The 25,995-nt window shown below is 56.9% G+C and overlaps 1 long non-coding RNA gene across 1 annotated transcript; it reads left to right on the top strand.

Moving 5' to 3' along the window:
* The first annotated feature begins 3,853 nt into the window (after positions 1-3,853).
* On the top strand, positions 3,854-15,668 carry LOC129529476 (uncharacterized). Its single transcript, XR_008675001.1, has 3 exons — positions 3,854-3,934; positions 12,504-12,662; positions 15,207-15,668. It is a non-coding gene; the product is annotated as an uncharacterized lncRNA (long non-coding RNA).
* Positions 15,669-25,995: the final 10,327 nt, after the last annotated feature.

Genomic DNA, 25,995 nt, shown 5'->3' with positions numbered 1-25,995 from the left:
ACACACGCCCTTCACACACACACCCTCTCACACACACACCCTCACACACGCCCCTCACACACGCCCCTCACACACACCCTCACACACACACCCTCTCACACACGCCCCTCACACACGCCCTTCACACACACACCCTCTCACACACACACTCACACACGCCCCTCACACACGCCCCTCACACACACCCTCACACACACACCCTCTCACACACGCCCCTCACACACGCCCCTCACACACGCCCCTCACACACCTCACACACACACCCTCTCACACACGCCCCTCACACACGCCCCTCACACACACCCTCACACACACACCCTCTCACACACGCCCCTCACACACGCCCCTCACACACGCCCCTCACACACACCCTCACACACACACCCTCACACACACCCTCACACACACCCTCTCACACACACACCCTCACACACGCCCCTCACACACGCCCCTCACACACTCGCCCCTCACACGCCCCTCACACACGCCCCTCACACACGCCCCTCACACACACCCTCACACACACACCCTCTCACACACGCCCCTCACACACGCCCCTCACACACGCCCCTCACACACACCCTCACACACACACCCTCTCACACACGCCCCTCACACACGCCCCTCACACACACCCTCACACACACACCCTCTCACACACGCCCCACACACGCCCCTCACACACGCCCCTCACACACACCCTCACACACACACCCTCACACACACCCTCACACACACCCTCTCACACACACACCCTCTCACACACGCCCCTCACACACGCCCCTCACACACACCCTCACACACACACCCTCTCACACACCCTCACACACACACTCACACACGCCCCTCACACACGCCCCTCACACACGCCCCTCACACACCCTCACACACACACCCTCTCACACACACGCCCCTCACACACACCCCTCACACACACCCTCACACACACACCCTCTCACACACACGCCCCTCACACACGCCCCTCACACACACCCTCACACACACACACCCTCACACACACGCCCCCTCACACACACACACCCTCACACACACACACCCTCACACACACGCCCCTCACACACACCCTCACACACACACCCTCTCACACACACACCCTCACACACACACACTCACACACGCCCCTCACACACGCCCCTCACACATGCCCCTCACACACCCTCACACACACACCCTCACACACGCCCCTCACACACTCGCCCCTCACACACGCCCCGCACCCTGTGCAGCCCGTGGGGCACAGCGCACCCCCGTGGGTGTGGGAGGAAGGGCTGGCGGCTTTCCGATTCTTACCACGTGCCAAGCTCTGGGACTGGTGGTCCCACCCAGGCCTTGTGACCCCCTGGGACGCAAACATGATTTATCCCCAATTTTGGCAGCTCTAAAACCTAAGTTGAGGCCAGAGGGAGGGAGTGACTTGCCCAGAGCCTCGCGCTGGTTCCCAGGGGAGAGGGGAAGGGCAGAGCTCATCGGGGCCCCAGGACCCTGCCTCTGGGGTGGGGGCCTCTTGTCCTGTTTTCCGATGGAGAATCGGTCCCTCACCCGGGGCGCAGAGCCCGTACCGGGATTTGGGCAGGGGCCGCTGGAGGCCGAAGCGGCTGTTTTTCCAGGGCCCTTGCCTGCCTCTGGGACCTGTGGGAATTTTCCCTCCCGAGAGCCCTGGAAGGCCGTGGGGGCGGGGTGCCGAGTCCCGCTGATGGAGGCGAAAGGGCCACACGCTTTTTGTGGTCGAATTATCCAAACAGTGAATGGCTGCATCCGCCCGGGCGGCTGTGAAGCGGGCGGCTTTGTCCAGCCCTGAGAACAGCGGCGCGGAGGGCCAGACAAAGCCGGCGCTGACGCCGCCTTTTCCATGGTCCGGCAGAGAAAGAAAGGCCCCGCGCACAAAGCCAGGCCCAGTGACTGGGGCGGAAGGGGGATCGGGCTTTAGTCACGGCCGCGCCGGGAGGGCGAGGGGCCCCACCGGAGCTTCCCATCAGGATGGGAACAAAATGGGGCGGGACGACTCGCTGACGGTCCTCTCCATCCTCGAAAGGCCCCCCAACCCCCAGAGGAGGACTGAGAGGGACAGCAAGAGACACTCAGGTCCCTGCTGCCATCAGCACCCACCCAGCCTGGCCCCAAGGCTGGCTACTCGGATGGACCTCAGACCCCTGGCTGGCCTCTCCATGCCTGGGTGGGCAAGACCCCTTTAGCCTGATGGCCAGCGACCCCCAGAGGAGCCCAGCCAGCAACGCTAAAGCCGATGTCTCAGAAAGAGTCCATGTGCTTCAGGGGCAGAGAGGACAGCAGAATGGCGAGGTGGGGTGGCAGGTAGTCCTTGGGGCCACGACTGGGAGCCCCACATCCTCCCCGCTGTGTTCAGGGACGGCCTGTCCTGGGGGCTCAGTGCTGCCCCTGGCATAGGTGACCAAGGAGTGACCACAGGCCAGAAGCCAAGCCAGGCCCCCGCCAGGCCACCTTCTGCTCCAGATGGCAGTGTGCCCCTCTGCCAGGGGTCACAGTGAGTCCTGAGATGCAGGGAAGGGTGGGCGGAGGGGGGCCCAGAAGAGGAGCCCGCAGGGGGCAGCAAGGACCCTGGAGCCCGTCCTGGCTCGGACACCTGGAGCGGGACCATAGCAGGAGGCCTCTGGCTGCCCCGGGCCTTGCCTGCCTGAGGGTTTTTTTGAGGATCAGAGACTGAGCCCTGGGCCTGTCAATGAGCAGGCGACCCCATACTTGTGCCCAGGGTCCACGGCCGACCTGGGCAAGGAAGGACTGTGGGTAGCCTCGGGCCAACAGCGGGTGTGGGGTTCTGAGGGGCCAGGCAGGGAGAGGGAAGGAGGGAGGTCTTGGAGGGCACATTTCAGTGGGCATTGGGGGGGTGGGGGCCCTGCTGTGAGAGCACCCAGGGGGCTTGGTGAGAGCCGAGGGCAGGGGGCGTGGGCTCATTTCTGCATTTAGAAAACTTCCCAAGCTGTCCAGGGAGAGCCGGAATGGAAGTGCTTGGTGGGCCTCTGAGGGCTGCCGCAGCCATTCTAAGAGCTGGTGTCTATTCAAGAGGAGAGACAGTGGGGAGCTGGGGTGCCAGGGTGAGCTGACACAGGGTGCGGGGCATGTGTGTGAGGGGCAGGGGAGGTGTGTTGGGATGTGTGCAGTAATCAAGAAGAAGGTCTCCTCTGGGAACTGGGGTGCCCGGGTAAGCTGGAAGAAGGGTCAGGTCTAGGGCTGAGCAAGGGGACTGTGCCTGGAAGGAGCACGTTCTGGAGACCAGAAGAGCAAGCGGGTAGCCCCGCCGTCCGCCAGCCTCTCACGTGCCATGATTACATCGCCAAGTCCGCAAAAGTGCCCCTGTGGGTGCCGTGTCACTTACATCTAGGGAAACTGAGGCACAAAGGGACTCACCAGAGCCAGAGCTAGGACCAAGGTGGGCCCCCCTTCAGCTGGGACTGACACCACAACTCATCCTGAGACCTCGTGCCATCCTGAGGGAAGCTCACCCTGTCCCCACGGGGACTCCCGGCCCTGTCCCACATGGGACCCGGGTGCAGGGCCTGTGGGGAAGTGCCCGGGCCTTGGCCAGGACTGGGTCATCTTCCCTCAGCCAAAGTGGGGCGCGCCCAGCCAGAAGGTAGAGCCCCCAGTATCACTGGGCCCTGCCACCCTCCGAAGCCTGCCCCAACTCCCATCTGGGGCCCGTCAGCTCTGCTCATGGCCAGGAGCATGTGGCAGCCGTGGGGGCAGGGAGGACAGCCTTGGCTTCACCCCAGCAGGAAAGGCAGGTTCTGACGAGGAAGCAACTGGGCGGGTCCAGCCCCCATCAGGTGGTGCCCAGGGAGGCTACCAGGCTTCGGCCACAGTCTTCCACCAGGATGTGACTGAAGGCCTGGCCGAGGTCTGCAGGCCACCTGGAGGGCACCTGGAGAGCCAGGAGCGTGTGTGCATGTAAGTACATGCGTGAATGTGTGAGTACATGCATGAATGTGTGAGTGTGCATGTGTGTATGAGTGTGTGTGAGAGTGCATGTGTGTGAATGTGAGTACGTGAGTGTGAATGTGTGTGAGAAAGTGTGAATGTGTGTGAGAAAGTGTGAATGTGTGTGAGAAAGTGTGAATGTGTGTGAATGTGTGAACGTGCATGTGTGAGTGCGTGCATGAGTGAATGTGCATGTGTGATGTATGTGAGTGCGCATGTGTGTGAGTGCATGTATGTGAATGTGTGTGTGTGTGAATGTGTGAGTGCCTGTGTGTGAATGTGTGTGAGTGCATATGTGTGTGTGTGAATGTGTGTGAGTGCCTGTGTGTGAGTGCCTATGTGTGCGTGAGAATGTGAATGTGTGTGTGAATGTGTGTGTATGTGTGTAGCCTGCCTGGGCTCTGGCACCTTGGGGACCCTGTGGTCAGGTGTCTCTGCTCCCACAGTCCCTGCTCCTGGCCTCCTCTCTGAGCCTCCATCTCCCTGACTCTCCAGTGGGGGTGAAAATTCTCACAAAACCATTATGAACAATAGGAAATGAGGTGATTTGTACAAATCAGCACTGCCCTTGGCCCATAGCAGTTGCTCAAAAAATGGTAACTTGCCCTTTGCATGACCCAGAACCTTTGGGGGCCTGGCCGCGGTGTCACAGAGAAGCAGCCGCTGTCTGCACCATTGCAGGCTGCAGATACTTCCGGTTCTCAGCAAACATTTCCCGGGGTCCTACAACAGGCCCTGGGTCTGGCTGGGGCCAAGGATCCCATGGTGATCAAAACATGGTCCCTACTCTTAGTGAACTCTGATCAGCACAGGAGATGGAAACTTCGCCTCCCACCATATGGTGGCTGTGGGAGGGGAAGTGTGTGTGTGCATGTGTGAGCGTGTGAGTACGTGTGTGCATGTGTGAGCATGTGAGTACGCGTGTGAGTATGTGATATTTGAAGCATGGCCAGCACCTAGGCTTGCTGGGCTGGGGTGCAGTCAGAGAGGGCTTCCTGGAGGAGGGAGCATCTGAGTGAAATATGTAGAAAGAATATGCATGGGCCTGGGTGACAGAGAGAGGGAAGAACTGCCGGGAGGGGGGCGGGAAGGAGGGTGCTGGGGTGGGTGGGGCCAGGGGTTGTACCTAAGCAAGGCACCCTGAATCAGGCAGGCTCTGAGTCCTTCCAGGCCCTCCCTCCCGAGAACCTGACGTGGAGGGCCTGGGAGCACATGGTCCCCTCGGACCCTCCTTGGGTGGCACCGGAAGATGCGTCAGGCCCTAGTGTTGGGGGCAGGCTGGGTGCAGGGTGCCCCGGATGAGGAGGCAGCCCAGCCCAGTGCTCATCAGTGCCCTGGGCCCCCTCTGCCCCCTTCCAGATGCAGATGGCAGCACTGGGCTCGCATGGGGCAGAGACTGCTGAGGTCTGGGGCTGGGACCTGCTTCAGCGGGCATTCAAGCAGAGTGCGTCTGGCCCGAAGCCACCTGGGAATGGCATTTGTATCGTGAATGAGGGCGGAGGGGAGCATGCATCTCTGACAAGCCCACTAATGTGTTTGGAGAGAGCCAGCGAGCAGCCCTGGATGTTCGGTCACTGCTGCTCACCGGGTCAGCCGCCTTTGTTCTCCCAGGCCCCTGGGCGCTGGAGTCGCTGTCACGTGACGTTGTCCCAATCAGCGGAATCCAATTCTGCTTCCGAGGCAGGTCCTGTTCAGACTGAAGTGGGGGATGCACCACAGGCCCAGGACCCCATGGCCCCTGCTGGTCCCTCCAGGCCTCGCCACCAGGCTCCTCCCTCCACACCTGACACCCCCAGCTCCCCCAGCACAGGAAGAGGGCACACGCTCACCCCTCCACCCACCCCACCACCCCTAGTTCACACCTGGCAGGGAGACCCCCTGGGCGGTGGGAGTGGTGAGCTGAGATGGATGAGACAGTCTGTGGTGGCGAGGGGACAGTCAGGGACAGAGGGGGTCCCCTGAAGATGAACGTGAAGAGCAGGGGAGGCATGGGGCTGGGGGCCAGTGCGAGGCCGAGAGGGTGTGGTGGGAGGGGCAGTGGCACTGGCCACTGCCCTGGGCTGTGTCTCCTGGTCCCACAAGTCCCCGTCCCTGGGGAGTGGGGCCCTGCTCAGCCCCTGTGGGAAGGGGGCCATCTTGGCCAACTCTGTGGGCCCCATGGGGTAGTGGGAGGCAGTCACCCCGGGCAGGGCTCCCCACCTCTGCACTGGTGGTGCAGAGGAAGCCCCCCGTCCAGCTCCATTGACGCCCACGAGGCTCCCCGAGCAGGCTCCTGGGAAGGGCAGAGGCCGCTGGCTGGGACCAGGAAGGCTGCGGGGCGGTGCTCGGACCCAGCCTCAAATGAAGCCTGGGAGCGGGTGGATGGGGAAACAGACAAATTCGCTGAGGGGAGGGGCGGCCACATGCAGGCTGGGGGGAGTGAGGCTGAGCAGGGAACCCAGGCTTTGGGAGGGGTGTCCCTGTCACCACAGCTTGGTCCAGGCCGTGTGTCCCAGCTCCCAGGCAAGGGTGTGCGGCACCAACTCACCCTTCCAGAAATTGCTGAAATCTCTACTGTCCAAACCTATCACCGCCTTAATCAAAGAAAACATGTAGCCCATCAACACACCAGAGAAGCCAGCAGGAAGGAGCCTGGCCTTGTCCCAGCACCTCCTGCCCAGCCCCCTTCCCACACTGCCCTGCCCACAGCCTGGCCATCCTCTCCAGCTGTCAGTGACAGGGACAATGACAGCCATGTCCTAGTGGCCTCTCAGGGACAGTCGTGTGCTGAGGGAGAACATCGTCTCCTGGCTCGTCTTCGCTGTCACGCCCTCAGTGACTGGACCGGGGGCTCGGGGCAGGCACCACTACTACCCAGTTGCACAGCAAACCCAAGCGAGACCACTGCAGTCCCCAGGCTGGGCCAGGCCCTTGCCCTGGTCCCCACATGAGGGACAGCCTGGCTCAGTGCCTTTGGCCACACCATGCAGCCTGCAATGAGATAAGGGTGGGGAACTCCCTGCCAGCTGCCAGGGGGTTCTGGGCTGGTTTATTCCTGAAACACATCTGGCTTCCTTGAACACATCCCTTAGCTCCCCACGGCCCACAAAGTGCAGCTGGAGTGAGCAGGGGCCCTTCCCAAGCTGTCCCTGCAGCCGGGGGCCTTGCATCGCTCCCGGTCAGGACCCTGGGCTCCCTCAAAGGCTTTGTTTGCCTGGGGGCCTGAGGCATCCACAGCCTTCCCAGTTACCTGCCCTGACCAGCCCTCAGCTGTGCCTTCAATGGCATGGGCCGCCGGGCATCTCACCTCTCCATGCTCACTGAGGTCAGAGGCAGCGCTTCCCCGCCACCCAGTCTCGGGTGGAGACCAGGCGCTGCTCTCGACTTGGGCTTCAGGAGTCCTGCTGCACACTGCCAGGCAGAGGTGTGGGCTGGACGGGCGTTGGTGTCAGGAGTTCACCTCCCGGCTGGACACAGACACTTTTAAACCCAAGGCCGCGGAGGGACCGGGTTAGCGGTCACGATGCCACACTCCCCATCGCCTTGAGGGAGGCCTCCAAGCTTGGAATTATGGTTCTTAAATATGTACTTACTTGGGTTTGCTTTTGAAAAGGTTAGGATTTAAGTATCACCCAATAACACACACATGCCCAGCTACATCTGAAATTACAGGGCCGCTGGGCTCAGGGTCTGGCCTGTGCCCACGGCTGGGTGAGGAAGTGCCCACCGCAGCTGGGCCACTCCACCCAGGGAGGGGCGGGTCCGAGGGGTGCCACATACCTGAGCTGTCACCGTGGGGGCTCTAGTGTGTCACTCTTCAGGCAAAGGAGGGTCTTCGGGACACTCTGAGGACAGGAAGGAGTTACCTCTCCTCTGCGTTGCTCAATTTATCATCTGTAAAATGGGGACAAGGCTGTTACAAGGAGTAGAGGAAACAGATGCAAAGAACCTACCCAAATGCCGCTTGCAGCAAACACACACAGGGACCTTGAGGGTACGAACAGCGCGGGAGCAGGGCGGGAGGGGACGAGCCCAGGCTATGTGTGTCTGGGGCTCAGGGCTCAGCATGTGGAATGTGCTCGATAATGGTGGTGGTGATTATCAACCACATCATCACTCTCGGCCGTGTGGAGGCTGGCCCAGCAAGGAAGGTGGGGTGGCACGGGTGATGCCAGGGGTCCCACTCCAGAGGGTAGAGTAAATCCTTGGAGAGTGCAGTGTCGGCCCTGGGAGGAGCCCCTGTGCTGGGCACCCGTGGAGAAGGCCGGGGCATCCTGAGTCAGGACCGCTGAGGCCAAACCTACCCCTGGAGCCCAGAGGCACCGTTGCAGCCAGGTCTCCCAGCTGCCCGGCCTGGCTCTCCACTGACGATCCGACTGGGCCGGCTCCTCTCCCGGGCCTCGGGGCTTTGGATGGCGCATGCAGTACCCAAGCTGGCTGGGCCGCAGCTGTCACCAATCACCAACCTCAACATTCTCCCCTACATCTGCCATCTCCCCAGCCCCGCGGCCACAGGGCGTGGCTCAGGCCCAGGAAAGCAGCACCCTTGCTGGGACTTGCCTGCCCACACTCCTCCTGTGGGGTGGAAGTGGGGTGAGGTGGCCTGGAGAGGGAGTCATCCTGACCGCCCACACCTGGCTTCAGGGAGCAGGTGACCCTCCCCCTCGCTCTCCCTGCAAAGTGAGTCCTGGCTGTGGAGCTGAAACACGAACTCCCCGGTTCCACGCCCAGGGCCTGGCATTGGCCCCACACTCACCTGAGTGCCGGCCGCCTTCCTCCCGGCTCCCAGCCTTAGCTCCTGGTCCTCCCATCCCTGCCCTCCTCCCTAGGTGTCCCCTCATCCTTCATCCATCTACTGCTGGGAGCCTGGGAGGGTGGGGTTGCCTAGGCCCTTTCCTCTACTGCTGTGTGACTGGGAGAAAGTCGGTTAACGTCTCTGTGCCTCTGGTTCCTCTCCGTCGGCGCTGTCCTCTGGGGCGGGCGTTGGGGTTCTGTCGATGTCATAGGTGCTCCGCCCAGTGCCGACAAATGCCCGTCAGGCTGGCGCTGGAACAATGTGGAACGCTCAGGCAGTGGCCGCTTCGCCTGTTTCACGGTCAGTGCTCCCTGAGCCGCCTCCATTACCCCACTTTACACAGGTGCGCGCTTGTCGGCGGGGGGATCACCGGACTGGGAGCTACCTGAAGGCAAGTCCCCTTCTCCTTAGGCCCCCATGGGTATGGATAATGGGTCACTGGTCTGGGGGGCTTCCCCATATCTTTGGCGGCTGAGCAGCGTGAGCCCCTCCCAGGACCTGGACTGTGGCCCTTGATGGGAGGGGGTTTGCCAGCGCCTCCTGTGCGACATTTTCTCACGTTCATTAAACCGCTGGGTGCAGCAGAGCCAAGACGCCTCAGAGACACACGGAGCTTGCCAGCCGCCAGGGTCAGGTCACGGACCACAGACCACGGCACCTGCAGAACTCTCAGCCTGGCTCATGCAGCCGTAAGAGCCAGGGTGGAAGTGACTGTCCACTGGGGTTCAACCTCCCATCCTCAACGATGTCGGTCACAGATAAAGTCTTCAATGGGGCCGGGCGCGGTGGCTCACGCCTGTAATCCCAGCACTTTGGGAGGCCGAGTTCGGTGGATCACGAGGTCAGGAGTTCAAGACCAGCGTGGCCAAGATGGTGAAACCCCATCTCTACTAAAAACTACAAAATTAGCCAGGTGCGGTGGCAGGTGCCTGTAATCCCAGCTACTCAGGAGGCTGAGGCAGGAGACCTGCTTGAACCCAGGTGGCAGAGGTTGCAGTGAGCTGAGATCATCCCACTGTACTCCAGCCTGGGTGACAGAGTGAGACTCCGTCTCCAGAAAAAAAAAAAAGTCTTCAATGGGCATATCCCCCATAAGGCGTGATAGACAGCAGGGAGGTCTGACCCTGAGATGGGAGGTGTCTGCCGGTCACAGGCGGTCCCCAAGGATGGAAAGGCCCTGAGCCCCAGAAGCTGGGTGGCCCCAGCCTCCTCCCCTCAAGGAGCACCAGGACAGGGCTGGGCACAGGGACGTCCAAGAGACAGCCTGGGCGGGAAGCACCCACTCCGGACATTGTGGGGCTGTGTGAACACAGAAGCAAGCCGCTTAGCCTCCCGGCCTCAGTTTCTTCATCTGTAACACGGAAATGAGAAGACACCCCGTGAGCAGGGAGGGCACTGTCACTGTCAAGATCATTCTCATGGTCACCACTGCTCTCCGGGGAGCAGCTGCCACGGGGGCGCTGGGGCCGGGTGGCATCCAAGTGGCCCGGACTCACTGGCTTACTGCAGCCCTCCTGGGACCGGCCGGCCAGCAGGGTGCTGGGAGCCACCAGGAGGTCAAGTTTAAGCGAAGGCCTCGCTCGCTTCACTGGCTTAGGCACGAAAAACCCAAACCCAAACAAAACGTAGCACCAGCTCCCCACAAGCGCCTTTGTGTCTGCAGAATCGTCCACTCTGCTCTGGGACATCTGCGGCTGCCCAGGCAGCGGACTCGGCGAGAACAAGGGCTCCGCTCTGAATAGGGATTCACGCAGGCGATTCTCAACCGCGGCTGCATTCATCAGGGCCCGGGTGCCCGGGGGCTTCCTTCAGGCCCTGCCCCCAGGACCCCGGCTGGCTCCAGCATTCTCTCCCCGGGGTGGTCCCTGGCCCTCCCATCCCCAGTGCCTGCCACTGCCCCTGAAGGTTGCCCGGGGGGCCGGGGGGTATTGTCCCGGGGACACCTGCCCTGTGCCGAGCCGTGGCCGCTCGGGTCACCACCGCTGGGGCTCGTTCACACGGCCTGAAAGGCGTCCCCTCTATCCGCACTTGCCCTTCTCGTCCTCGCCGCAGGGGGAGGGGCCGGGCAGAGGCAAACAGTATTTTTTCTGTTCTCTCCGGCACAAATGGAATTCAATTAGTGAAGAAGAAACCCAAGCCCAGCCAAACTACGCTTTAAAAAATCCCGCAGGAGAGAAGCGTCTTCCCACACCCCCGGCAAATCAATGGGATCGATGGTTCCCGTGCGTTCTCCTTCCTTCCCCCCGGAACTCATGGGGTGCAGCCGGAACGTCCTCTCCCGCACCAAGGCAGACCGGGCAACAGGGATATCTGAGGAATACAAATACATGCGCCCCAGCCCCGACCCCATTCCTGACAAACCGTGATGGGAAAGCCAGACCATCCTCGGAGGCGGCCGGCCAGCAGACGGACCCTGGGCAGGGTTCAGCCCCCCAACAGTCCTGGGCGCCCTCAGCCCGGCCACCTCTTCTGCTTTTACTCAAGGACTTGACCACTGCCCAGAGCTGCCAGGAGCAGCCCCTGGGTGGCCTGGGGCCTGGACACTAGGAGGTCACCGCAGGTGGCTGAGTCCAGGCAGGCTGGAGGCCATGGGGCCTGCCTTCCCCGAAGCCTCTGTCACCAGCCCCCTCCCTGCTGTTCCCAGGGCCTGAGGAGCTGTCACTCTTAAGCAGTCACTGCACGGTCAGGAGGTGGTCGCGGTGGAGGCAGCTGACCTTCCCTCCTTGTATGGCTGCACATGTCCCCCAAGTCACAGCAGAGGTCCCCCAACAGGGAGACACCAAGAGCCTTCCCAGAGCCTGTCCTGATGTCCGAGCCTCTCCTCTCCCCCGAGCATCCTTCAGAAGAGGATGGAGGATTTGCCAACATGTCCTGTCCTATCTCTGAAGGTTGCATTGTGTACAGGGACCTACTCTGCCTATAGAGCCAATTATTCTCGGATCATCAATTTGAAACCAGAAGAGAAATTGTAGCAGGCTTTTTTTTTTTTTTTAGAGCACTCCCTGACCCTGGCCGGGGTGGAGGCCACAGCAGCTTTGTGTCATGGGAAGGTCACAGAGCAGGGGTCCAGGGGTCTGGGCCTTGGCCACGGTTCTGCCGGGCGCAGCATGATTCATGCAAATCCCTGTTGCTGAGTTCTTCTATTTGGGAACTGGGCCAGTTGGGCCCAGGACCAGAGCATTTGAGGTCTAAGAGTCTTTGACTCTAAAGTAGAGTCTATTTTTTGCCCACTAGATGATAGCAAGGAGGGAGGGAGGGAGGAAGGGGGGTAAGGGAGGGGAGGGAGGGAGGGAGGAAGGGAGGGAGGGAAGGAGGGAGGAAAGAAGGAAGGAAGGAAGGGCAGAAGTGTGTAGGGAGGAGGGAGGGAAGCAGGGAGGGAAGGAAGGAGGGAGGGTAGGAAGGAAGAAGGGAGGGAAGAAGGGAGGGAAGGAGGGAGGGAAGGAGGGAGGGAAGGAGGGAGGGAGGGAAGGAGAGAGGGAAGGGGGAGGGAGGGAGGGAGGGAAGGGGGAGGGAGGGAAGGAGAGAGGGAAGGGGGAGGGAGGGAGGGAGGGAAGGGGGAGGGAAGGAGGGAGGGAGTGTGTGGGAAGGAGGGAGGGAAGGCCGGAGGGTGTCAGCTGTGGGGAGGCCGCCCTGTCTGACTGGCTAGTGGTCGTCATGGCCCAGGTGCCCTCTGCTTTGGGACTTTGTACATGCTCTTCTCTCCCTGTGTGGGGACCACAGGCCACCTCCCCAGCCCCTCTGCTCTCTCTTCTAGAAGTGCTGGGGCCTGGGTCTACCCCAAGACCCCTCTGCCTCTCCCTAGGCTGTGAGCTTCCCGAGGATGACGCCCCCTCTGCTTACACCACCTGCAGGTGCTCCAGCCCCGGCACTGGAGGGCCTTGGCCACCGACACAGCAGCCTCATCTTCTGGCTGGATGTGAGTATCCTCCCGCAGGGACCTCGTGGACACACCGTGTTTGCAGAGACGCTTTCTCAGGAAGGGCAGCTGGCTGGGAGGCCAGGACCCAGCCCCATCTAGTTCCCCAGGCCCGCTGTCAGTGCTACCTCAGCCACCCTCCCTGCCGGCCCATTCCACAGATGAGAACTTTCTGGGGTGCAAGAGCGGGAAGGGGCAGAAATACGCAGAAAGGGCGCTGCCTGCCTCTCGCTCAGCTCCACATCCTTTGATGTTTGAAACCCACAGGAATCATTGCAATCGTTCAGAAGGGACTTGGCCACAGGTGACTTGTCTGCAGATTGCTGGAGCGCTAATGAGTGCTAATTACAAGCTGACTGCTTGCCAGGCAATCTGCCCTGCTGGGCAGGCGGGGCCACAGCTGAGGGAGGGGCGGCGCGTGGGGGGCGGGGTGTTGGGCCCCAGTGCTGGCTTTGAGGATGGGCTGTGAGAAGCGACTCTGTTCAAACGTGTTGGACATATTCACAGGGGAGAAGAGACCAATCATGCCTTCAAGGAGGGACAGTGGCGAGGCCGGCCCGCGGCGGAGTCTTTGGCTGCAAAGGCGAGGATGGGGCCCAGCAGGGTTGCCATGGAAACAGCTTCTGATTGGAAGGGGCCCCTTGCAGGGTGTGAAGGACAGAAGGCAGCACCCTGAATCCTCTCTACCCCCGCCTGCCACCTGGGACCCACTCCGGAGCAGGGCGGCTGTGGACCTGCCTGGCGCTCAGAAGGGGGAAGGGGGACCTGCTCTCGGTGGAGGGGTCACCTGGAGCTTGGTCTCTGACAGCTGGCAGGCAGCCCGGTGAGGGCTTTGGCTTAAGAGTTGCTGGCGGATAGCTCCGGCCGCCGTGTTCTGAGCTCATGGCCGGTGCCAGCCACTGCAATGCGCACCACCTCATCCCCGCTTCCCAGTGAGCCCTGGAGGTCAGTGCTGTGATCTCGACTTGACAGATAAGGAAACTGAGGCTCAGAGAGGTCACGAGAATGTGCTTGGGTCACAGGTGGGTGAGGGAGAGGCAGAGCTGGTGACAAACTAGGGAAAGAGGTTCCCCCAAGGGTCCAAGGTGAATATCAAAATGACAAGGATGACCGATGACACCTTCCACCTCAGCCCGCTGTGTGGCGGCTGGATTTCCTCAGCGAGTTGGAGTCCACCTCCCGCCTTCACTTTATAGTGGGAAATCTGGGTCAACCGGGGGAGGGGACTTGCTGAGGCCGAAACCCAGATCGAGCTCCGCTTTCCCTTCCACTGCCTCTGGGCTGCCCCATTGGGCCCTGGTTCGTGGTCTGATGTTTTTAAAGGAAACGCCCTCCCGAGGGTGTCCCCTGCTCCTCCCTCCTGCGCAGGTGGGTGGGGAGCCCCAGGGTGGCAGGTGCAGTGTGGAGAGGGACCTCACTTTCCATCCTTTTCCTGGATGAGAAATGTCACATCAGGGCCCCCGGGGAAAAGCAGCAGAAGCTCCATGGGCCCTGCTCGGGCCTCAGGTTACGCCCTGCAGCCGGGGTGCTCGTGAGGGGAGACTCTGGGATGCTAGTGAGGAGCCACACTGAATGCGGTCTCCTGCCCACCCTCTGCTGGTCCACGACCCCGGGGACAGCAGGGCGCAAGGTGGGAGGTGGAGAATACAGCTCTGCAGAGTTCTGCTGGCTGGCTCTGTAGACTGTCTCCATCTCACTCTGCTCTCTGCCTTTTTTCAAAATCCAGTAGACCTAGAATCTTCTGGTCACCCCACTCCTGCGGGGAACAAATAGGAAAAGGACATCAGGGCTCTGAGCGTCCCCTCCACACATGGGAAGATGCTTAGGGGTGCCCATTCTAATCCAGTCCTCCTGACAGGCCTGCAAGGAAGCTGTTAGTATCCCCAATTTTACCATAACTCCCAAGTCTCTTTGCTCCTAAGTCATCAGGATTGGGCCCCGGGCTTTGCATGGGCAAAGTGGGTTCTGTGTGTCCAGGAGATGGGTCCTCTTTTGAAGACCCCCAGAAGCTGCCTCAGGGCACTCAGTCTGTACCCTGAGCCCTGCTCCTAGGGCCTCTGCCGCTGGATGTGTGCCCGGCTCTACCCAGAGAAACGCCTCTGTGTCCCAGGTGTTCTGGAGGCCCCTCTGTGGGTTCTCTGGTCCCATGGGGATGGATGTGAGCTGCAGGCCAGGCGGTGGGTCTCTCCCAGCCTTGCTTCCCAAATGCGTAGACTGGGGCGGGGCAGGGGTGGGAGTGAGGAGTAAGGGCCTGCCCCTCTTCCCCCAACCCCTTCCCCCGTGCAGCCAGCTAGGAGCCGGTTCCTGAGCCTGTCCCCTCGGGCCACTGGCCTGAGAACGGTGCCTTTCTCTAGGAAGATCCTCGAAGAGCCAGAGCCCATGCCGGACCTGGGGAGACCCTGAGGGGGAGCCCACTTCCTGGAGTCTCTGGCTGGCCCCTGTTTCTGGGATGTGTGCATTGACACGAAAGCTGAACATCAGGTCCCAGAAAGGGGATTTGGGCTTATTTCTCCAACCCACAGACAAGCCCTCTTTTCCCATTAGAAACTCACCTCAGAGCCAAGTGGCCCAGGAGAAGCTGCCTCTGTGGCCCGGTCTGCAGGGTGGAGTTACCGTGGGTCCCTCGCATCAGACATCTGCCTGCGGACCAGACACCTGTTCTCCTCCAAGGAGCCTCAATGTCCAGAGAAGGGATCCTGCGGTGACCGAGGGACAGGCCTGTCTTCTGGGTCACCACATCTTGGCATTTGTTATTTGCCCCCAGGAAGGTCTGAAGGATTTTACTTTTAAAAACCATAGTCAGCCGGACGCGGTGGCTAACGCCTGTAATCCCAGCACTTAGGGAGGCCGAGGTGGGTGGATCACCTGAGGTCAGGAGTTCAAGAACAATCTGACCAACATGCAGAAACCCTGTCTCTACTAATACTACAAAATTAGCCAGGTGTGGTGGTGGGCGCCCGTAATCCCAGCTACTTGGGAGGCTGAGGCAGGAGAATCGCTTGAACCTGCAGGGTGGAGGTTGCAGTGAGCCGAGATCACACCATTGCACTCCAGCCTGGGCAACAAGAGCGAAACTCTGTCTCAAAAAAAAAAAAAAATAAATGAATAAATAAACAAAGTTGTTTTGGTTCTTCCATTTTCCACACATTTCCATATGAATTTTAGAGTCAGTTTGTCAGTTTCTACAACAAAAGCCTGCTGGAATCTTTATTGCAATTACATTGACTCTATAGATCAATTTGAGAGGAAAATGGCATCTTAACAATTTGGAGTCTTCCAGCCTATGAATGTAGTATACCTCTCCATTAATGCAGATCTCATTTATCTCAGCTGTGTATTTTTAATGTACAGGTTTTTCACATTTGTGTCAGATTTATCCTTAAGTATTTCTTAATTTTCAGTTGCTAGTTGCTAGTGTATAGAAATACAATTGATTTATGTGTATAGATTTTGTTCCTGCAGCCTTATTAAATTCAGTGATTAGTTCTAGTAGCTTTTTGTAGCTTCACTGGACTTTCTACATAGATGATCATGTCATCTGCAAATAAAGACAGTTTTGTGTCCTCCTTTCCAGTCTGAATTTCCTTTATTTATTTTTCTTGACCCATTTCCCTGGCTAGAACTTCCAGTACAATGTTGAATAGAAGTGGCGAGACTGAACATCGTTCTCTTATTCCTGATCTCAGGGGGAAAACATTCAGTCTTTCACCATTAAGTGTGATTTTATTTGCAGGGTTTTTGTAGATGTCTGTTGTCAGGTTGAGGAAGTTCCCTTCTATTTCTGGTTTGGTGAGAGTTTTTATAAGGAATAGATGTTAGATTTTGTCAGATGCCTTTTCTGCATGTATTGAGATGATTATATGAGTGTTTTTTTTTTTTTGAGACGAAGTCTCGCTCTATTGCCCAGGTTGGAGTGCAGTGGCGTGAACTTTGCTCACTGAAACCTCCACCTCCTGGGTTCAAGTGATTTGCTTGCCTCAGTTTCCCAAGTAGCTGGGACTACAGGTATGCACCACCACGTCCAGCTCATTTTGTATTTCTAGTAGAGACGAGGTTTCACCATGTTGGCCAGGCTGGTCTTGAACTCCTGACCTCAGGTGATCCACCCACCTCGACCTCCCAAAGTGCCGGGAGTCCTCTCTTTCGCTTACTTTAAGTTTAATTTGCTCTATTTCTAGTTTCTTAAGGTAGAACTGAGGTCACTGATTTGAGCTCTTTCATCTTTTCTAATTAGGCATTTGGCAGCATCTGAAGCTAAGCTCAGCTCTGCCTTAGGACTTTCTCACAAATTCTGTGCTATATTTCCATTTTCATTCAGGTTATAATACTTTCTAATTTTACTTTTGGTATCTTCTTTGACTAGTGGAGTATAAGTTATTTGGTTTCCAGATATTTGGGGATTGTCAAGTTATCGTTAATCATTATGTTTTTGATTTCCATTATGGCCAGAGAACATATTTTGTATAATTTTGTATAAGTTGAATCCTTTTACATTTTATGGACCAGAATATGGTCTATCTTGGTAAATGTTCTATGTACACTTAAAAAGAAGGTTTATTTTGCTATGATTGAGTACAGCATTCCATAAATTATAATTCGGTCAAGCTGGCAGATAATGTTGCTCAGATCTTCTACTATATCCTTACCGATTGTCTACTTGTTCTATCAATGACTGAGAGAGGGATATTGGAATCTCTGGAATCACATGATTGTGATTTCTTTCTTCCTTCAGTTCCATCAGTTTGTGCATGCATTTTGAAGTGCTGTTATTAAATAGATAGCTATTTACCATTGTTCTGTCTTCTTGATTAATTGACACCTTTATAATTATTAGGTGGCTTTCTTTAGGCCTGGTAATAGTCTTTCCTCTGAAATTTACTTCAATGCTGTAGCTATTCCAGCTTTCTTTTGACAACTGTTATTATGGTGTGTCTTTTTCTATCCTTTTACTTTTAACCTCATGGTGTTTGTCCCTTCCACCATGTGAGAACACGGCTAAGAAGGTGCCATCTTTGAAACAGAGAGCAGCCCTCACCAGACACCCAGTGTGCTAGCATCTCGATCTTGGACTTCCCAGCCTCCAGAACAGTGAGCAATAAATTCTGTTGGTTATAAATTACTCAGTCTAACATATTTTGTTATAGCATCCTGAAGGTTCTAAGACAGGGGTGTTTGGACTATTTGCATTTAATGTGATTATTAATATAGTTAGGTTTAAGTCTATCATCTTGTAGTTAGTTATAAAATCAGGAAGTATGACCTCCAACTTTGTTCTTTTTCAAGATTTCTTGGCTATTTGGGACCCCTTACAATTCCATATGAATTTGAGGACTGGCTTTTTCTATTTCTGCAAAAAGGCCCTTGAAATTTTGATAGCTACTGCATTGAATCTATAGATTACTTTGTGCGGTATTGCCATGTTAACAATATTAAGTCTTCCAACCCATGAATATGGGATATCTGTTCATTTATTTAAGCATTCTTTTCAATTATCTTTTAAGGAGAATTAAACAATTTTGAAAATCTTGCATACGTACCCATGGAGGTGCCATTTTCAGTGTTCTTCATTCGTTTGTGTAGATCTATATTTCCATCTGATATTTTTCCTCTGCAAGGAGGACTTTCTTTAACATTTTTTTTACAGAGCAAATGTGTTGCCAATATGTTTTTTCCCCTACTTTTGTGTTTTAAAATGTCATTATTTAACCTTTGGTTTTGAAAGATATTTCACTGAGTATATTTTTGTTGAAAATATCTTTTGAAATATATTTTTGCTTTACATACGGGTATTGGTTGACAGTTTTTGATCCCAGTACTTTAAATTTAGATGTTGCTTCACTGTCTTCCCACTTGCATTGTTTCTGATAAGAAGTCTGTTGCCATTCTTATTTTCTTCCTTTCTATGTAATACGTCTTTCTCCCCTCTGGCTGCTTTTAAGATGTTGTCTTTATTACTGTTTTTGAGCGATTCTAGTATGATGTACCTTGGTGTTTTCTTCATGGTTCTTGTGTTTGGAGTTTGTAGACTCCTTAGATCTGTGGGTTTATAGCTTTCATTGTTTTGGAAAAATTTTGATCATTATTTTTTCAAAATTTTTTTCCATTTCCTACCTCCTCTCCTTCAGAGGTTCCAATTATTAAGCTGCTTGAAGTTGACCTACAGCTCATTGATGTTCTCTATTTTGTGGAATTCTTTTCCCTCTGTATGTTTCTTTGTGGATAGTTTCTATTGCTATGTCTTCAAGTTCACTAATCTTTTCTTCTGCAATGTCTAATTTTCTATTGATTACATCTAATGCATTTTTCATATCATGCATTACAGTTTTCAATGAAGCTTGATTGGGCTATTTTATTTTATTTATTTTTGAGACAGGGTCTTGCTCTGTTGCCCAGGCTTGAGAGTGGCATGATCTCTGCTCACTGCAACCTCCACCTCCTGTGTTCAAGAGGTTCTCATGCCTCAGCCTCCCAAGTAGTTGAGATTGCAGCCCCAGGCCACCATGCCCAGCTAATTTTTGTATTTTTAGTGGAGACAGGGTTTTACCATGTTACCCAGGCTTGTCTTGAACTTCTGACCTCAGGTGATCCTCATGCGTCAGCCTCCCAAATGTGGAATTCTTTTTCCCTCTGTGTGTTTCTTTGTGGATAGTTTCTATTGCTATGTCTTCAAGCATGCTGGGATTACAAGCATGAGTCACTGTGCCTGGCCTGAATGGGGTATACATATATTTTTAAATTCTACATGTTTCTATTGTGCGATCTTGTGGAATACAATTATGACAATTATATATATATATATATATATATATATATTTTTTTTTTTTTTTTTTTTTTTTTTTTGAGACAGAGTCTTGCTCTGTCACCCAGGCGGGAGTGCAGTGGCATGATCTCCGCTCACTGCAACCTCCACCTCCAGGGCTCAAGCAATTATCCTGCTTCAGCCTCCAAAGTAGCTGGGATTACAGGTGCACACCACCACGCCTGGTTTATTTTTGTATTTTTTTGGTAGAGACAGGGTTTCACCATGTTGGCCAGTCTGGTCTCAAACTCCTGACCTCAAGTGATCTGCCTGCCTCGGTATCCCAAAGTGCTGGGATTACAGGCGTGAACCACCACGCCCAGCGATAACTATTTTAATGTACTTCTTTGCTAATTGTAACATCTGTGTTAATCATGGGTCAGTTTTGATTGCTTAATCATTTCCTCACTATGTCAGTATTAATAATATTTCCTGCTTCTTTGTATGTCTCATAATCTCTGATTGGATATTTGACATTTGGTAAAACAGTGGATATCTTTGCATTCCAGTAAATATGCTTTGTTCTGGGATGCGGTTAAGTTACTTGGAATTGGTTTAATTCTTCATAATATATTTATTAGAAAGGTCTGGATAAGTAGTCAGTCTAGGATTTTTTTCTCCACTACTGAGGCAAGACCTTTCTTACTCAACCTTCCCCTCCCCAACCCCAGACACAAATATGCTAAATGCCCCACCAGAATTATGGATTATTCCAGTCTGGCTGGTGGAAATAAACATTATTCCTGGGCCCGTGTGAGCACCAGGTACCTTTTTTTTTTTTTTTTTTTTTTTTTTGAGATGGAGTTTTGCTCTGTCGCCAGACTGGAGTGCAGTGGCACAATCTCAGCTCACTGCAACCTCCACCTCCTGGGTTCAAGTGATTCTCCTGCCTCAGCCTCCCGAGTAGCTGGGACTATAGGCGCCTGCCACCATGCCCGGCTAATTTTTTATACCTTTTTTTTTTTTGAGACAGAGTCTTGCTCTGTCGCCCAGGCTGGAGTGCGGTGGTGTGATCTCGGCTTACTGCAAGCTCTGCCTCCCAGGTTCACGCCATCCTCCTGCCTCAGCCTTTCGAGTAGCTGGAACTACAGGTGCCCACCACCATGCCCAGCTAATTTTTTGTATTTTTAGTAGAGACGGGGTTTCACCATGTTAGCCAGGATGGCCTTGATCTCCTGACCTCGTGATCCTCCCGCCTCGGCCTCCCAAAGTGCTGGGATTACAGGCATGAGCCACCACGCCCGGCCTGTACTTTTAGTAGAGATGGGGTTTCACCATGTTGGCCAGGATGGTCTCAATCTCCTGACCTCGTGATCTGCCTGCCTCAGCCTCCCAAAATGTTGGGATAACTGGTGTGAGCCACTGTGCCCGGCCTGTTCTTTTTAATCCTTTAGGATGATTCTCTCCACAAGCCTCAATTATTTTCCTCCCATATTTGCAGTGATCTGTATTCTGGGGGACACTGGAAAGGCACCCCTGCACGTCTCTCACTTCCCTCCCTGCATAACTCTCTTTTCTCCGAAACTCTGTCCAGTGAACTCCAGCTGCCTTGATCTTCCTGGACTCCCAGCCCCACCTCTGCAACTTGGGAGTCTTCTGGGATCTGTCTGGCTTCCCTCTGCCTGCACCATGGCCGGGGGAGAAATCTCCCTCTCTCAAGGCAGAAATGTGGGGCAATTAGAGGGGCTCACCTTGCTTGTTTCCTTTCTCTCTGGGATCATGGCATTTAATTTTGCCTGATGTCGGGGTCTTGGAAGCCACTGTTTCATGTATTCTGTCTGATTATTTCAGTTGTTGCAGGTGTGGTAAAGAAGCCTGTTCCTCCATTTTGGCCAGAAGCAGAAGTGCTCTCTCATTTTAAATCAAGTATTGGCCACCTCCTACTTGCAAGGCGCGTGACCACCACACAAAGCCAGACAAATGTCAGCCCTCTCCTGACTACAACTCCACCGAAGGGATAATGGATTGGTGGTGGTAGTGATGGGGAAAACTGCAGACAATAATTCTTACAGAAAGAGAATAAACTGTGATTTGACACAGGTTACTAGGTACCAGGGCTGGCCAGGGTCCCTGGACAGAGGCAAGCAAGCCAGATGCAACCTCCTGGTGGGATGCCCACGGCTTTGTTCATGCAGACGAAAAGCCTGGTGTTCCCCATCTCCACGATGCCAAGGCTGAGAGAGCCTGGAACCCCTGGCTGTGGTTCTGATTGCTGTTCAGAGAGCAGTTTCCCTTTCAACTGGAGAAAGAGACTGACAAAGGTGCCACACACCAGGAAGAAGGGGGAGAACAAATTTCCCCAAGTGAGGGCAAAACAAAATAAGAGCCAGTTGAGGGGTTGATTGTGATTCAAGCTGCATCAAGCCAAGCCTGGAATTATGCTAACTACAGCCATGGTCATTACCACCCTGGTCCCTGAGAGCCACTATGCTCTGAGCATTCCCAGGGTTACCTTGTTTGGTCTACATGGTGACCAGTAGGGTCGCTTGTAGCCTTCCTATTTGGGAGAGGCTGGTGCTTGTCTGGGAGGAGGAACTCTCCCTCACCATGGCTGAGCAGGCACAGTGAAGCCAGCCCTGCCCTTGGGGTGGGCAGCAGCAGGGGCTGCAAGCTGTGTTGCCCCCTGGGCAGGCAGGGTCCTCCTTCCTGCAAATGAGATGCTACACAAGAGGGTCTTGACAGGAAGGGCCCGCCCAGGGTTCAGTCTCCTGTTGGGCTGCAAGGAGTTGTTAGCAAAGTTGAGGACCCCGGCTCCATAACTGGTGGCAGCACTAGCAAGTGTGTGTGTGTGTGTGTGTGTGTGTGCAAGTGCATGTGTGCACGTGTGAGTGTGAGCATGTGTGGTAGCAGGGACTCCCAGAGCTCGGAGTCCAAGGCTGAGACTGGGCCTGCCGATGCTCTCCAGTTCTACAACTGTCACAAGAATGTGGCAGCCAGGGCTAAGCTGGGGAGCTAATCCGGCTTTGATGCTGACCCTCTGGCCATCCAGGGCGCTGAGGTCAGGACCACCCGCTCCGGCCCTGGATGAAATGCAGTGGGAGTGGAAGGCTGGAGTGCCCTGGGACTGACGAAGACTCGCCCCTGGGACCACCTTGTTGCAACTCCTGCTTCTGAGAAAGGAGCACGGGGCCGTCCATGTGCTATTCACTCAGCAGCTGCTTGCCAGGCACCTGGCATGTGCCAGGGCTGCCCAAGGCACAGGGATGCAGTGGTGAGCAAAGGGACCCACATACTACCCTTGTGAGCCAGATAGTGCATGTAATAGACCCTGGGCCAGCCAGATGGCTGCAAGTCCAAGACAACCGGGAGGCAGGGCAGGGGAGACACGCCACTGCAGGAAGGAGGCTGCAGGTGCAATTTCATGGAGAAGGTGACATTTTAGCAGACTGGGAGGAGGTGTGGGAATGAGGTGGCAGATGTCTGAGGGAGGAGCGTCCGGGTGAAGGAAGCTTCTGGTGCCTTGGGCCTGAAGCAGGAGGAAGCCTGGTCTGAGTGAGGAGCACCTCAGCGGCCGTGGCGGCAGAAGGGGAAGCCAGGGCAGTGCCCCCTCTGTGGGCTCCAGGAACACCGGGCTGTGCGCTGAGCAAGCTGAGAGTCTTTGGAGGGTTTTGGCAGAAGAATGATGTGATTTGACTTAGGTTCAGAAAGGATGATGGGTGGGGACTTATGGTGGCCACACCAGGGGCAGGGAGCCCAGGGAAGGTGCAGCCGTGACCATCAGGAAGAGCAAAGGCAGCTTGCCTTGGCTTAGCCCCGGAGGCCGGGTTCTGGCCATGTCTGGAAGGGAGAGCCACGGGATTTTCTGACGGAATAAATGTGAGATTGGAGAGAAAGAGGGGAGTCAGGCACAAGTCTAAAGTTTGCGTGGGGAGAAAAGGGAAGAAAGGAGTTGTCATTTTCTGAGTTTGGGAAGTTGCGGGCGGGGGCAGGTCTGGGCTGGGGCGGGTGCCAGGCGAGGCATCCGGCTTGGCCTGGAGTTGGATGTAGGAATCTGGAGCTCAGGGCAGCGTCCAGGCTGCACATATTTGGGGGTCATAGGAGAATTATTGTATCTGAAGAACTGGATGGGTTTCCAGGGAATGTAGAAGAGAGAAACCCGGTGGAGAGCACAAGGGAGAAGCCGCCAGCGGGGAAGGCAGGGAACCCAGCAGGAGGGCAGGAGGAGGAGGAGTCGCAGCCAGACTGAGGGACAAGAAAGGCTTCAGAGGAGGGGCTGTGGGGTGGGAGAAGGGGGATCCCAATGGGAGACGCAAGTGCACGGCACTTGAAGGGCTTTACTTTGAGAAAGAGCAGAGACACGCAGGGCTGCGGAGTGCTGGGGGGCCCGGGGGGCGCAGAGATCCAAGGGGCTCGGCTGGCAGCCAGCTCGGCCGGGGGTGGGCAGTGAGTCTGGGGCAGGGGGCTTCCGGTGCTGCTGTTTCCAGAGCTGGAAGGAAGGGACAGGGAGGGGACAGGCGCGCAGGGGCGGCCGCAGTAGCGTGGACAGAGGCGCGAGGGCTTGGGGCCCGTGGTCACGCCTGTGATCACGGCTGCCAAGGAACGCGCGAGTGGATAGATTTAACCTGGGAGGAGACCGCGTGGGGCCGCGGAGAGGGCCCGGGGCCGCGGATGCGTGCAGGATAGGGGCGCGCTGGGGAGGAGGGCGCGCCGGGCCGCGGGCAGAGGCCGGAGGCGGCGCTTGGCCGGACGCGTTCAGGCCGTTCCCTGCTCAGGAGAGGCCAAGCGAGGGTCGGGGAGCCGCTGTCTGTGCCTAAGCTTCCTGCTCTGTGAAATGCAAACAACACTCGCCCTGACCTCCCGGGATGCGACACCTCTGGAGGGCGCTGGGGAGGGTCCGCCTCATTGTCGTCGCGGAGAAGGGAGCGCTGGGGGCTGAGGCCCGGGGCTGCGGGACTCCCCTGGGCGCGGGAGAATCTCCGAGACCCGCGACGGGAGCGGCCTGGGCGCGTGGAGCGGAGGTGGTGGCCAGGCCGGGCGGCGGAGGTGCTGGAGGTCGAGGACTGGGCCGGGCCATCCCGCAGAGGGCAGTGCAGGATCGGCCCTGGCCACACGCGCCCTCCGGCTGCCAGGGCCGCTCCGCCGCGCCGCGCCCTCTCCCGAGGCCCCAGCGGTTCTCCAGCACCGGGGGCGGCGCGGAGCTGCTGTTCTCGCCTTGGACTGTCACAGCAGCCCCGGGACGCGGCCGATCAGCTCCGCTTCATAGAGAAGGAAACTGAGGCCCCGAGAGGTCAAGCACCTCGCCCCAGGCCGCACAGCTAGAAACGGGGCCGCAGTGGGGACGCGTGGGCTCCTGACCCTGCGAATAGCGGGTTGCTCCTGACCCCGCGCCGCCGGCTTCCTCAGGGCCCTCGCAGGCCGCCGCCTTGTCGCCCGTCTGGCCCCGCGCCTGCAGGGGTCCCTCCCGCGCTGCAGGACTTGATCGGGGCTTGGGGTGGGCCGCGGCGGGTCTGGGGTCCTCTGGCTCCCGCGCTTACGGGAGCGGCGGGGAGGGGAGCCCGCCTCGGAGGGGCCCCCTTTGCCCGGCACAGGCAGGCCGGTTCTCCCGCGCTCCTCGCTCCCGGGCTGTGGCCTCGCGTCCCCGGGCCACGGCGCTGCAGCCACGCGGGCGGCGCGAAGTCGTGGAAGGAGCGGACCGTCCTCCCCGGGCACTGTGGGACTGCGGGCCTTCCCGGTCCAAGCCGAAGCACGTGCCGTGGAGCTCGGCCCCGCGCGGGGCAGGAGGAGTGGTCCAGGGCTCGGGAGCGCGCTGTCTCCACCTCCCCAGCACCCGCCTGCCCCGCGCCAGAGCTCGTCCCTTCCCCCATGGCCTACGGGAAGGGAGCTGGGTGTTCTCAGAGGGACCCGGGGAAGGGACGGCAGGGACCTCTCGACGACATGGAAGGAAAGAGGGGAGGAGAGGGAGGGTGGGCACGGGAAGGGGAGCAGCTGAGAGGCTGGGAGGGAAGCGGAGAGTAGCGGGGAGCCAGGCGGAGGAGCGGACTTGTTATTTACAGTTATTAATTGCTGGGAACAGATTGCAGCTGGAAACGCTCTCGGTGCCAGCTCTCGGTGCCAGCTGAACCTCTCCGAGCAAGCCCCATTCGCGGAGGCCGCTGTGAGCGAAGGCTCCACGCGAGCATCTCCTGGGTGTGGGATCTCGGTAACTCCAGGCCTCACATCCAGACACCCGGGCCCTGGAGCCTGTGAGCCTCCTGAGGGTCTCTAACCGACTCCGGCTGGATAGTGCGGGCCCTCAACTTGCCCTAGTATGAGTCATCGTGGCAACACCTCGGAAAATACCCAAGTCACTCCAATTACAGCATTATCAATCGCTGCCATCGCTCTGGAACTCAACCCAATGAAACTGGCGAGAATGCCAGCCGAGCCGGGCCGGGCCGGGCCGGGAGGAATCCAGTTCTTGGCGAAGGCTGCCGGCCTGGCAGTGCGTCTGCGGCCATGCCAAGCCACAAGCCCTGTGTGGTCGAAGCTGCAGAGGTGTCGGCTCCATTTCACAGTCATGGACACTGAGGCCCACCAAGGCTAAGGCCTCTCCTT

Source organism: Gorilla gorilla, chromosome 23 (assembly GCF_029281585.2).
Source record: "Gorilla gorilla gorilla isolate KB3781 chromosome 23, NHGRI_mGorGor1-v2.1_pri, whole genome shotgun sequence".
Taxonomy (NCBI): Eukaryota; Metazoa; Chordata; class Mammalia; order Primates; family Hominidae; genus Gorilla; species Gorilla gorilla.
The sequence above is the reverse complement of the archived record's forward strand: the minus strand, read 5'-3'. Positions and strand labels throughout refer to the sequence as shown.